Source organism: Nicotiana tomentosiformis, chromosome 6, assembly GCF_000390325.3.
Source record: "Nicotiana tomentosiformis chromosome 6, ASM39032v3, whole genome shotgun sequence".
In the NCBI taxonomy this organism is placed as follows: Eukaryota; Viridiplantae; Streptophyta; class Magnoliopsida; order Solanales; family Solanaceae; genus Nicotiana; species Nicotiana tomentosiformis.
In genome coordinates, this window is record NC_090817.1 from 3586718 (window position 1) to 3601632 (window position 14915).

Consider the following 14915-nt stretch of genomic DNA (forward strand, 5'->3'; position numbering starts at 1 on the left):
CGGAAACAGCCTCTCTACTCCTTCAGGGTAGGGGTAAGGTCTGCGTACACACTACCCTCCCCAGACCCCATTAGTGGGATTTTACTGGGTTGTTGTTGTTGTTGTTGTTGTTGTTGTTTGTGGACACTTTTTGGTATTTTTTTGTCACGACCCAAAATCTAACTTGTTGTGATTGCACCTAACCCAACCCGTTAGGTAAGCCAATTACCAACTATCTGATTTCAATGAAATTAACGAGGCAATTAATTAAAAGAAAATATCTAAAACCAATACTTTTTCCCAAGAACTGGTAGTACAAATCATGAGCTTCTAAGAATAGAGTTTACAAAGTGGAGATGAAATAAATACATAGTCTATTTGAATAGTACATAAACATAGTTTTTTTATAAATCTAAGGTTACCATGAATAAGAGGCAGCTACAACAGGAATGCAGGTACATCTTCAAATCCGGCAACCATCGAGCACAACAACAACATCCAACATCTACATGCAATGTGCATAAGTATAGTATCAGTACAACCGACCCCATTTACTGAGTAAGTAACAAACGTAATCTTAGGTTGAAAGCAGTGACGAGCTTTTACCAAGGTCGGGTCCAAAATCAATAGTCCACAACAATATCCAGAAAACAAATCTCATAACAACAGAATTGAGGCAACACAATGAATAACTCAATAATAAAGTGCTCAGTTCGTTCACAGTTCCGAAAAAATAAACATTTTTCTTTTCAAATATAATAGTAAAACTCAATTCTTTTCACTAAAATCACCAAGATATGAGTAAGTCTGAAAACTGTGATTCTCCCAAAATCCTTTCAATAATAAATAGATTTAATTTTCTTTCCAAATAACCCGTATAAAATAATTGCATCACTATGCCCATCTGTCAATATGTGTGAGAAATCATGAATGATGTGATACTGTACAACATGAGAAAAAAAATCCATCTCTATGCCTGTATGTCATGTGTGCATGTCAATGCGATGCAACTCAGTGATAAAATCATATGCATACTCTCAGAGTATCATTTCACTCAGTCCTCCCAATCACTCAGTCCTCCCAGTCACTCAGTTCTCACAGTCACTCATGCCTCACAGTCACTCAATCCTCCCAAATCACTCGGCACTCGCACTCAGTAGGTACCTGCGCTCACTGGGGGTGTGTACAGACTACGGAGGGGCTTCTTCATCCCAAGCGCTATATAAAGCCAATCATGGCATAAATCAATAAAACATGCTGCGACGTGCAGCCCGATCCATAAATATCTTCACAATTAGGCCCTCGGTCTCACTCAGTCATCAACCTCTCCAGTCTCTCGGGCTCTCAGAAATCATGATAAGCAGCCCAACAACAATGATATGATGCATCAATAATGAATAAGAGAGACTGAGGTATGATATGAAATGAATAAACATGACTGAGTGAAAAATTACAATTTGAACATATTATTCAACCACAAAAATGACCTCAATGGGTACCGACAATAACAACATATGCCTAATCATGATTTTTTAATACGAGTCTCAGCTCAATTATCTCTAACACGTAGAGAATGTACAAATATCAACATATTATACAACTATACAGTTCCATGGAATTTGACCAAGTCATAATTCCTACGGTGCACGCCCACATGCCCGTCACCTAGCATGTGCGTCACCTTCAAACAATTCACATAATACGTATATTCAAGGTTCAAACCCTCAGCTCCAAGATTAGAAGAGTTACTTAGCTCGAACAAGCCGAATCCAATGTCGAACAAGCTAAACAATGCTTTCATAAATTCTATTATGCGCATAATAACTTCCGAATGGCTCGAATCTAGTCACAATTAATTTGATTCAGTCAACCCAAATTATAGGAATTTATTCCATATCAAAATACTAATTTTTCTACAAAAATCCAAAATTACAGTCAAAAATCGCCCGTGGGACCCACGTCTCGGAACCCGACAAAAGTTACAAAATCTGAATGCCCATCCAACCACAAGTCCAACTATATAAATTTCACAAAATTTTGACATCAACTCGACCCCGTCTTCTTCAATTAAAGTCATTGAAGATTTCTACCATTTTCAACCCAATCTTTACCCATTTGAACTCAAGACTTTCCATAAACCTTATTGATATATATAAATAATACTATTACACCCAAGAATCATACTCTTAATCACCCATCTTTACCCAAACTCGAAATTGAAGACTTGGGGTTAGAACCTTACCTCTTGGGTGAAGATCTTGTGATATTTCCTTGTTGGATTTCAAAACTTGAACAAGATCTTGATAAAAAAAGCACTTGAGCTTCTTCCTCTCTCTAGAACACTCTCTTTTCTCTCTAAAAATGTCAGATTTTTGCTCCAAAATGAGTTCCAAAGCCTATTTATCAAAATAGGGTCGGGTTATAAAAATAGAAAAATTAACCCTCCGAAAGCAGGTCTGCGGTCGCATAATGGACCGCAGAATGGGTATGCGGACCGCAAAATTGATCGCAAAATTGGTGCCCAGAACTGGGCTCTTCTGGTCCATTCTACGACCAGTTTGCGGTCGCAGAAGCAGTTTTGCGATCGCATAATTGGTCGCAAAATTGCATTCTCTAGCTTTTGATAATTTGGTCATAACTTTTTGCAGGAATGTCCAAATGACGAACGGTTTGAAGAGTTAGAAACTAGACTCAAAGATCTTTCCTTTGATAGGTAATAGTTATACTCATTTAAAGTTAGGTCTTGTGCGAATTCACTTGAAACTTTAGTCTTATGAAATTTCCAACTTCTACATTCGATGCCGAAACTTATTGAATCAAGTCCGATTGACCTCAAATTTTGCACACAAGTCATAAATGACATAATGAAACTATTTCAATTTTCATAATCGAATTCCGACCTCGATATCAAAAAGTTACCCCCGGTCAAACTTCCCAAAAATTTAACTTTCGACATTTCAAGCCTAATTCTACTACGGACCTCCAGATAATTTTTCGGATACGCTCCTAAGTCCAAAATCATCATACGGAGCTATTGGAATCATCAAAACTCTACTCCGGGGTCATTTATACATAAGTCGACATTCGATCACTATTTTAACTTAAGTTTTCAATTATGAGACTAAGTGTCTCATTTCACTCCGAAATCCTTCCGAACCCGAACCAACTAACCCGATAAGTCATAAATAAACTGTAATGCATAAATTGAGCAGTAAATGGGGGAACATGGTTATAATACTCAAAACGACCGGCCGGGTCATTACATTTTTAGTAGTGCGATAGTAAAGATCAAAAGTAAATAGGATAAACATAAAATAAATTGAATACAACGACATACTTGGACCTTTTCCCAAATGCTAATACAAGTGTTTTACTCTAATCCTAACATTTTATAGATCTCTAAATTTCCCTATTCCTGTATGCAATCCCTTTGCGCTCCTACATCTCAGAGGCGGATCCAGGATTTGATGGTGGCGAGTGTCATTGTCTTTAATGTAAATTTACCTCTAGTCAAGGAGGTTGAATTAGGGTGTACATTTGGCTAGAGTTTTAAATTAACTCGGTTTGGTTCGATTCATTTTTTAATTAATTTGATTCACTTTATAAGATTTTTTGGTACATAAATACATAAGTAATAACTAAACTAAAAATGTTTGGTCCTTCAAGGAAAAATTAACATTAACTAGATCAAAAGAAAAATGATTAAAAACATATTGAAATTTCAAAATTGAGATATAGAAAAGGAAAATATAAATGAATATACTTTTATAATCTAAATAACTAATAAAAATGGAAATGTCTAGAGAGAGAATACAAAGATGAATATAAGAAATTAAGGTAAAAAGAGGAAAAGAAAAATCTTAAAACGAGGGAACAATGAAAAGCAAACTAGGCTTTGGTAAAATTTACGTGAGAGAGACTCGATCCTGGGCCTAGGGTCTCGCAGGAAGCACTTGGAACATGGCACCTACCATAACTGTGGTTAGGGGTGTACATGGACCGGGTTGATTCGATTTTTATCAAAACCAAACCAAACCGAACCAACTATATCGGTTTGGATTGGTTCGGTTTTGTCGGGTTTTTCGGGTTTTCGTTTTTTTTGTTATATGAATATTATTCCAATCTTACTTTGTTAAAGTTATAGATAAAGTTTTGATAAGTAATAAATAATATATGTTTAGTAAATATTGAAAAAATTGACAAACATATGATCTATTAAAATATTCTAATGGGACAACTTTTTTTAGTAACACATGATAGTTATTTTCTTAGTCGTCTAACAATAATTTTCGTTAATGTACGCTTTCAAAGTTAACACAGGAGAGTATCCCAAATATTTTAATATTTTTTAAAGAAAATTCAATATAAAATCTTATATATATATATATATATATATATATATATATATATATATATATGTATATGTCAGTTTGGTTCGGATTTTTTTACTCAATACCAAACCAAGTCAAACCAAACTTAGTCGAGTTTTTTAGTCGGTTTGGTTTGGTTTTTCGGTTTAGTGCGGTTTTTTCGTTCGATTTGAACACCCCTAACTGTGGTATTCAGGGTGCCACACTTTGGTTATATCCCTTTTTTTTCATGAAATATCAGTAAAATACCAATAATAATATGAAATTCTACCGGAGCGACCGGGTGACGTACCACCCTTCCCTCTACATAAATCCGCCCCTGCTTCATCTTATAGTTCCTACTTCTTAGAAGAGGGAATAGCAGGCACCGGCCCGTCAACATGCTTGCTTAAATTAAGGGCATTTTCGAAATTTACCAGGTTAGCTTACTTGAGAGAGTTGCACTTAGTGCTTCAGTATTTGGACGTTAACAACAACTACATAAGATGGCCATCCTTTTGTGCAGACCTTGTGCCACGTTGAAATATCCTTACACAGTTGTACTTTGAGGGCCCATGCTCATTGTTTGTCTATGATGGGACCACACTGAACACCCTAACACCTTATTGAATTCTTGATTTAAAACTTGAGAACTATTAATTCAAAGAACTGGTAAATAAAATTTGTAATTTAATCGTTGTATCATAGCTGACACATATATCCTGAATGTCTCTCTAATAGTTTGCTCCTATTATATTAATATTTTAATATAAATCTATTTACAGAATAATATTATATTTAAGGACAATTAGGTTATATCAGTTGAATTTATCAATCTTGGCATGTCATCCAAAATTTCTTACAACATAGTCCTCCAAAATTTCCTGCCAATTTCTACAATTAGACCTTCAGCTTTTCTCGCTGAAGGCCTATACTGGCTAGCCATACAATTAATCGTAGAAAATCATTGCTAAAATCTTAACGGATACATTTGAAGATTAGCTATAACTCATATTTCAAATTAAGAAGATTATCTATATTAATATAAATAGATTTAAGATATGGGGTAGCTTCTAATGAAACATCTTCAAATGCCAAATGGCATCCAAAGCTACTGCAGATCCCACCTCCAACCTAGCATAGATTAATCTCAACTTAATTTCTACCACCTAAATCATATTCCAACACTATGTATCTTGAAGAGATTGGATATTATATCAACTTGATCTTCTTGGACTATTTAGAAAGTTTAGGTTGGTCCCTACATTTATTTTTCTTATACCTTTGAATCTCATTTATAGAACCATTGATATTATATATTTTTGCTTGCTCTATATCTAATAGAGAGTATCAAATAACTTCAGATAACTTAAAAGCTAGCATGTTTATTTGTTTGCTAAATTTTTGCAATCTCTATTTGATCGCTTTTAAGGAAAAAGGTGTGTTTTATAGCATCCATTGAACTCCAACTAAAGTTTTTGAAAAATACTGGCAAAATATTTTCACTGTAAAAGCTTAATTTAGAGAAACACAACTTTTAGATGTTTATGAGAAGAACACTGTAATCTTTTCAAAAGTAGAATTCACATAATGTCCTAAGAATTTAAACTATAAAAATGAAAATATAATTAAAACTATTTTACTATGGAAAAACTAAATTCTTATGGGAAAAAATTACTATTATTTTCTCTAACCGGTAGTTAGGTCTTATACATTAAGATAAAGAGAGTACTTGAATGAGGAAAAAAAATAGTAGAACATTTAGAAATATTTACGAGTTTAACATAAATATCTCAAGATTAGATTATGTTATTAGTAATTTTTATTCGTTTACGGTTATTTAGAGAGAATGATTAATTCATGCAAATTCCATTTAGCCAGCTTTGGAAAGTAAGGGAAAAATTATTTAAAGTTGGAGTTACATAAAATTTACTTTTGTTTTCTCACAAATTCGCAAGAGTCATGTCTAGCTTATTTCTTGCGCACATATACTATCAAATATTTTCTTCTTACACTTGAAATTTATAGCATACCAAAAAATGAATCTTTTTGTATTTTTCTTTTTCTAAACTAAAACTAATATTCTTTCACTCAATATAAATTGAATATCTAACTGTAGTATATTTATTTCTAAAATATTTTAATTTTAGAATATCAATGCATATAAATTAAGAAAATAATTCACTCACGCTAATTAACATAACTTAAATATAGAAAAATCAACCCAAATAGCCGTCCACCCAACTGTTTAAACTAAAAATATTCGTTGGAGATATAATATATGCATAATTTATATATTATATGTGTATAATTGTATATACTTAATGTATAAACTATGTATATAGTTAGAAAAAATAAATAATGAATATGGACGACTATTTAAGTAAACATCCGTTAAATATGGTGTTATTGGGCCCATGCTCAGCATGGGTTACCCTTGCTAGTACTTTTAGAACAAACAGGGAGTAGACGATGAAGAATGAATATGTACACAAAATAATCAAAAAAGACATTGTTATTCTTTATACCTTCCCTTTTCCTTTATCTTTTTCTTTTTTTGTCCCAAAACTCTTTTCTCTCCTAATAAAGTTTTCGCTTTCTTCGGTCAAGAGACAGACAAGAGAGACCGCCCAGTCATTCCATAATATCCTTCCACTTGCTTTCCTCTGCATTAATTATTTGTTAATTTACACATTCATGCACTGTAAAGACTGCATTAACAAATAAGGAAAAAAAATATGAAAATGTTATAAAATAAAAACTGTAAAATAAATAAACCGATGACAATTATAGAAAGAGATTGATATATTATTCAAATTTCAAGCTTATGTACATAATGAACTGAAAACTACTCTATTTATAGAAGAATAGAAGCAACTGCGAGGCTTTTCAGGAAGCAGTTGCGAGACTTTTCAGGAAGCAGCTGCAAGACTTTTCTTTAGCTGCTTGTAAGCTATCTGCATAAACTGCTTGCAACCTGCCTGTTTAATAAGAAAGTGCTGCAAATCATTTCATTGAGCTGCTTGCAACCTGCCTGCATCAACTGCTTGTAGATTAAACTTCAACATAGTACTGAATGGATAATCTTCTTCAGGAAGATTATCTATAGCGGAGTAATAAATGGACATCCACAATATAATTATTTTCATAACACTCCCCTTTGGATGTTCATTAAAAGGTATTGTGCCTCGTTAAAACCTTACTAGGAAAAACCCAGTGGGAAAAATCCTAGTGAAGGAAAAGGAGTACACATATTTAGTAATACGCATTTCTAACTGCCTCATTAAAAACCTTATAAGGAAAACCCTCTGGGAAAAAATCTTAGTAAGGAAAAAAGAGTACATCGCGTATTTTACTCCCCCTGATGAAAACCTTGTTTCAAATATTTGAGTCTCCGCATTCCAATCTTGTATACCATCTTCTCAAAAGTTGAAGTTGGCAAAGATTTAGTGAATAAATCTGCCGGATTGTCACTTGAACGGATTTGTTGCACATCAATGTCACCATTTTTTTGAAGATCGTGTGTGTAGAATAATTTTGGTGAAATGTGCTTCGTTCTATCTCCTTTTATAAATCCTCCCTTCAATTGGGCTATGCATGCAACATTGTCTTCGTATAAAATTGTGGGTCTTTTCTCACATTCCAAATCACATTTTTCTCGAATAAAATGAATTAATGATCTCAACCATACGCATTCCCTACTTGCTTCATGAATAGCTATTATTTCAACATGATTTGAAGAAGTAGAAATAATAGATTGCTTTGTGGAGTGCCATGATATGATAGTACCTCCACATGTAAACACATACCCGGTTTGAGATCTAGCTTTATGGAGATCGAATAAATAACCTGCATCTGCATAACCAACAATATCTGCACTATCTTTGTTAGCATAAAACAAACCCATATCAAGAGTTCCCTTTAAATATCGCAATATATGCTTAATCCCATTCCAATGCCTATATATTGGTAGTAAATTAACAAAAAATGCTATGTCAGGCCTTGTAGCATTAGCAAGATACATTAATGCACCAATTGCACTGAGATAGGGTACTTTGAGACCAAGGAGTTCCTCATCCTCTTCTGGAGGTCGGAACAAATCTTTATTCACTTCAAGTGATCGAACAACCATTGGTGTACTCAATGGGTGCGCTTTGTTCATGTAAAAGCGTTTTAAGACCCTTTCTGTATAGGCAAATTAATGGATAAAGATCACGTCTGCTAAATGTTCAATTTGTAGACCAAGATAAAGTTTTGTCTTTCCAAGATCTTTCATCTCAAATTCTTTCTTAAGATATTCAATTGCCTTTTGGAGCTCTTCTAGAGTTCCAACAAGATTTATCTCATCAACATAATGTCACGACCTAAACCGATGGGCCGCGACGGGCACCCGGTACCGTACTCAACCAAGTACTAACATAACGTATCTTTCGTATCATTCCATCATAGGTAATTGAACCGGAGTAAAGCATGAGGGAATAAACTTATACATATGACATACTGGCCTATAAGACCCAAAACGATCACTCGTACACTGAACATAGGCCGACAAGGCCATACAATATTTAATATACATGACATATGTCTACAAGTTTTTAAGAATACATAATTGTCATAAAGGTCGGGACAGAGCCCCGCCATACCAAAAAATACACATCTAAATCATACTGACCAAACAAGAAACTCCGGAGCAAATGGAGTGCACCAACATTTTTCGCTGAGCTGATCGCCTACTTGGAGGACTCTCGACCTGTATATCGAGACCTGCGGGCATGAAACGCAGCATCCCCAGGCAAAAGGGACATCAGTACAAATAATGTACCGATTATGTAAGGAATAAAAATCAGTAAATAATAGACATGAGAGAAACGTGGAGTAAAAGACTCGACATGTACGTCTGCATAGCTCTGTGAATCATTTTATTTTTATAATGTCATGCATATGCGTATAAATGTCATATCATGCATAGGTATATGCATTCATAACATCATCAAGCCTCTGAGGGCATCCCATCATATCATTTCGGCCACTGTGGGCAAATCATCAACGTATACCAGCTGATCAGGTGGTGGTGCGTATATAACACCGTAACCTTTTTCCATATCCTATATACATATAATATACGCGTATATAATGCCATCTGGTCATGGGTCAATATATATGTATAAATTCATGAAATGCATAAGAAATACGTTAATAAGACTTCTCGGAATGTCATAAAAATAATATGCTTGTCGGATAAACTTTATCAAATACATATTTTTCTGAGACTCATGAACAGAAGATATAATAATAATTCACATGGGGAATCAATAATATAGACACCCCTAGTACTTCTATGAATAGAGTCATTTATGAAAATTATGCGTTTACTCGTTTCGTTTGTATCGTATGGATCACGCCAAAACGAAAGAAGGGATAGCCTTAACATACCTGAGCCAATTCTCTTTTGCGATAACACGTAATAGCGGATCAAAGTAGAAAAAAATTCGTATGATATTCTTGAGAAAGATTACACCGTACTCCCTTAGAATTGAAGGTCTTATGAATCTCGTATGAATCATTGAAATATTGCACTGCCAATTGTATATTCTTGCTAAGAAGCAATCTCGTATGAATCATTGAAAGATTGCACCGACAATTGTATATTCTTGGTAAGATGCAATCTCGTATGAATCATTGAAGTAACCCACATTACTATTATTTTGTATGATTTTGCTGGAGCAATTCACATTTCTATGGAGATTAGACATGACTCTCTTTGTAAATTTTTGAGATATCCTTTACCTTAGTGGGTGCGGGCCCCACTTAGGTGATGACTACTCCCCAAGCCTCTCTTAATGTGCCATCTTGCTTCATGAAGTAAGAGTGGTTTAGTTGCTGCCACGTTTTTGGCTATCCATTCCCAACCAATTAACCACCAACATCTTAATTAATTGCTAATCTCCCATTAAAATTAATAATTATCTGATTATTCACATAATTAGGAATTATCTCAATTTATTTAAAATACTACTCACTTTTAATACACTTCATGCACTTTACTATCATGGCCATGTGGTACCTTGTATGGTACTAGTCCATAAATACCGGGTATTTTAGCTCGGACCGTATTTTATCTCAAAATGTCAAACTTCGACAAAACTTCACTTTTTTTGATTTGCTTACCCTCTCACCATCACGAATTTACTCATCACTTGTTTGAAATAGCATAATGTTTATAATCTCAAAATAACCTCATTCTCGAACTTACAATGATTAACTTACGACGAAACTTTAACGTACGAAAATGCGGGATGTAACATCTCATTTCCGAGCTTTCATCAATTTATTTATGGCGTACTTTTACGTACGAAAATATGGGGTATAACATTATTCCCCCCTTTGGAACATTCGTCCTCGAATGTTGACTGAGGCACTTATCATTCTCATAACCCATAGCTCTTGCGAATACTTTAATACTCTTCTTGCCATTTAGGCAACTGTTCTTTGAATAAATTCAAAGGCCAGGGTATCCCCCCCTTTAGGCCTCTTTCTCACACCACGGTCTGTAGTCGGAATTCTTTCAATCTCGCAACTCTTTCTACCTTCTGTCATGCAGTCTGTACGACTTTTTCCTTGTATGTGCGCCTATACGACACTTCTCTCCTCTTTCCTCCAACTTTTAGCCAATCTCTAGGCCTCACTTTGTAAGCATATACAGAGCTTGATAAAATGTATCTTTGGGTGTCTATAGGTATACTGAAGTTCTTTGCTCGATACTTTATTGAACTTATGAATATTGCTATATCTTATTTCATAGACCCGGTTATCCATTCGTATGACTTTACTGCATCTAAGTAGGTCATACTATACCATAACTCTTACTTCGATTTATCGTTACTGAGGTCTGCTACCGAACTCCAAGTTACTTTCGTTGCTTACCCATATGTATAATCTAAGTCCTTTAATACTTCCTCATTACTTGTTCATCTTAAGAATAACGGCCTAATCCCACCTTATACTTTGTGACTTTTGTCTATCCACTGTTGATTCACCTTAATGTTGATCTATCATCTACCACTGATAACTTGATCTCTTATGTAACACTGCCTCTAGGGCTCACCTCTCATCGGGGACATCTGGAGTAATTAGATTGATCCACCTAAGGGCGATACTATACTTCCATAACTGTATTTTATTGCTTCCCAATATGACTCACCTTACATGGGTATTTTAATCCTGTACAATTCATGAAATCTTCTTCAAGTCATTACTCAATGGAAGGCCCAAACGTCATCCTTTATCTATCACAATCACACCCTCATTCCACTCTAGATGTTATTAGTCTTAGATTCCTTTGAGTTCATTTAGGCTATACGAAACTTTCTATAACTTAGAGAAATCATTATCTCTCTTGTTTTCATGGGCTTAATCTCGAGGACTTATCCATTCTCGTCACCTTCTTACTCGCCATTTCTCATCCTTACTCATGTCATAAAACCTCATAGCTTTACTATACTTTAGCTTGCGACCTATACGTATCTATTTATACTATTCGCAACCTTCCTTAAACTTGCTTGCACCATAGATTCCCTTATGTTATTCTGGAACATCAAGCGAGACATCACATCGTCTCTAACTCTTCTTTATATTCTTGGCTAGATCTCTCGGTACCTAGAAACCATAGGCTGGAAGATATGCCACTAATGACACCGCTATCCTCCCTGGATACTGAATCCCAATGCTTCTAGCCCTCAATCTGAAATATGGATTATTCACAATCTTCTGCACCTGAGTATTTCGTATGTTGTTCACATTTACCTTACTTTCCTTAAAATCTTGCATCGTATCTTCTATCTCTTTCATGACCTCTCTTCCACATAGGTATAATTCACGTCCATAACTTGAAGCTTTATTATAATACTTGCACCTCTGGTGCATATACAATTCGGTGGAAGCTTCATACTGACTTCTTATGAGGCTGGTACTCTTCTAACTGGCTTTATCGTAGAGCCATTATAGAATATGGCTAATGTACTGTCTCTCTTGTACCTCTAATATTTAAGAGTAATCCTGCAATATCCTCAATCACGAGGTCTATAATTTTTTGGGTCCAATAATCAGACTCCTGATTTCCTTAGTTGATGTAACTCTTTAGTTTTCTCTTCCTTCTGATTAGCCTTTATGTAGGTGTAAGCTATTGTCATGAACCAAAATCCCACCACAGACGTCGTGATGGAACCTAGTCTCTAAGACTAGGTAAGCCGATTTCAATTACATTTTGAAGCCATATTTTTTTTAAGTAATCAAAACTAACAGCGGAAATAATTACGATATACAACCTCCCAAGACTGGTAGTAATGAGTCACGAACTCTAACTGAATACATAGAATGATCACGAAGACCCGAATATACAATACTATTTGATTACAAGTTAACAGTACAATGAAATGAAAAGACTCCAAGGGACTGCGACGACCAAGCAGCTCTACCTTGAATTCTACGATCCCGCTTTAACTCTGCTCAAGTCCGTTGTCTTCAATACCTGGCTCTGCACAAAAATGTGCAGAAGTGTAGTATGAGTACGCCACGGTCGGTACCCAGTAAGTATCAAGACTAACCTCAATGGAGTAGAGACGAGGTACAATAAAGACACTCACTAGTCTAATAACCTGTGCAATATAATATACAAAATAATAGGGAACAAATAACAATAGGGCAACAAGAAACAACCACTGATATGCACAACAGACAACGAAAATACCATTAATATCGCTCAACAATTAATAAGTACAATTACACCCAATTAAAATCAAGTCCTTCAAATAAATGTCTTTCACATATAATTCTTCCAAATAATTCTCTTTCAAATATAATTTTCTCAAATAATTATTTTTTTCAAATATAATTCTTTCAATAAATCTTTTCAAATATAATTTTCTCAAGTAAATATCTTTCCAGTACAATTCTTACCTATAACACTTTCTAAGTAAAAATCCTTCCAAATAAATATTTTGAATATAATTCTTTCAAATAAAAAATGACCATGTGACACCTCATTTATTAATCATAAAAATACGGGTCTCCGCTCATTTTCATATTTTTCGTAAACACGGGTCTCAGCCCATTTTCAAATTTCCATGGCACCTCGTGCCAATAATCAAATCATCATAGTTTTCCGGTACCTCGTGACCTCATTTCATATCATAACTGCACGGTCAATTTGCGTGCCAATTATCATTATCGTTTCATCACAGCATCTCATGCCCACATTTCATATCACAACTGCACGGATAATTCACGTGCCACATATTCTCATTATTTACTCATGACACCTCGTGCCCACATTTTATTTTATAATCCGCCTGGCAATAGCCACATGCTCTCAATTTCAACATAAAACAGATTGTTATCAATTTACTATCAACAATACCAATTGCACAAGATATAAAAATAAATACAAGAAAAATTACAACATCACATAAAAATTATCAACACCACAACCCCACATCATCGCACATCGTCCCTGACAATAGCCACCCTTATCGCTCCTATTGCCACCCTTATCACTCCTATAGCCATCCTTATCGCTCCCCCCAGACAATATCAATAGCCACCCTTATCGCTCCTATAGCCACCCTTATCGCACCGTCCCGACAATATTCCAACAAACACAACAATAGTGAAATAACACCCTTATAACCACATAATATCAACGGTGAAATGCCACCCTTATCTCCCCAAAATAACAACTCACACAACACAACGGTTTACACAGAAAATTATCACAGCAATATAACAAAAATTAATTCATATTACAATTTGCCCAATGGCCACAACCAAATTCCAAAGCTACAATCAAGTCAATTAATTTCATAACAAATAGCCAAAAGCTCCACACAATGCATACAATACCCAAAAACAATCAATAGAGATAGAAATTACTCAACATAAAGCAAAGTCTTCATAAAAATTAAATTTTTAATAATTATATAAACACCTCTTCTTAAGCTCATTTAATTAATTATTTGTAGAGGGAAAACTCCAAAATAAAATTAAATTCCAATAATTATCAAAACAGCAAATTCACAACATAAATAATCAAATAACAATTACATCAAATTGTCATATAGCAATAGAGTCAACAACAAGGATTTAGGCACGCCAAGTAGATGATTAAATATATGCCAATAATTATCCAATTTACTACACAATATGCTCAAGACTTTAACTCAATAAAATTTGCACATATAAACTAAGTACGTACTCGTCACCTTGCGTACATGGTTTTCAATTACACAAATTGCACATAAGACTCAATACCTAAGGGAAAATTCCCCCACTCGAGGTTAAGCAAGACACTTACCTCGACTTGCTCCAATTTAAATCAAGTAGTATGCCTTTTTTTCTCAATTGTTTTCCAACTCCGATCGACTCGAATCAATTCATAATGAATTTGATACAGTTAACAAAAATTATAGAATCAATTCCATAAGAAAATACTATATTTTTCAATAAAAATCCGAAATTAACTGCAAATTCGCCCGTAGGGCCCACGTCTCGGAATCCGGCGAAAGTTACGAAATACGAATACCCATTCACTCA

At 34.7% G+C, this 14915-nt stretch overlaps 1 long non-coding RNA gene across 1 annotated transcript; it reads right to left on the minus strand.

Annotated features, from left to right (window-relative positions):
- Positions 1-8812: 8812 nt before the first annotated feature.
- Positions 8813-10124, minus strand: LOC138893492 (uncharacterized). Its single transcript, XR_011409015.1, has 2 exons — positions 9762-10124; positions 8813-9092 (listed from the first exon to the last, which is right to left on the minus strand). It is a non-coding gene; the product is annotated as an uncharacterized lncRNA (long non-coding RNA).
- Positions 10125-14915: the final 4791 nt, after the last annotated feature.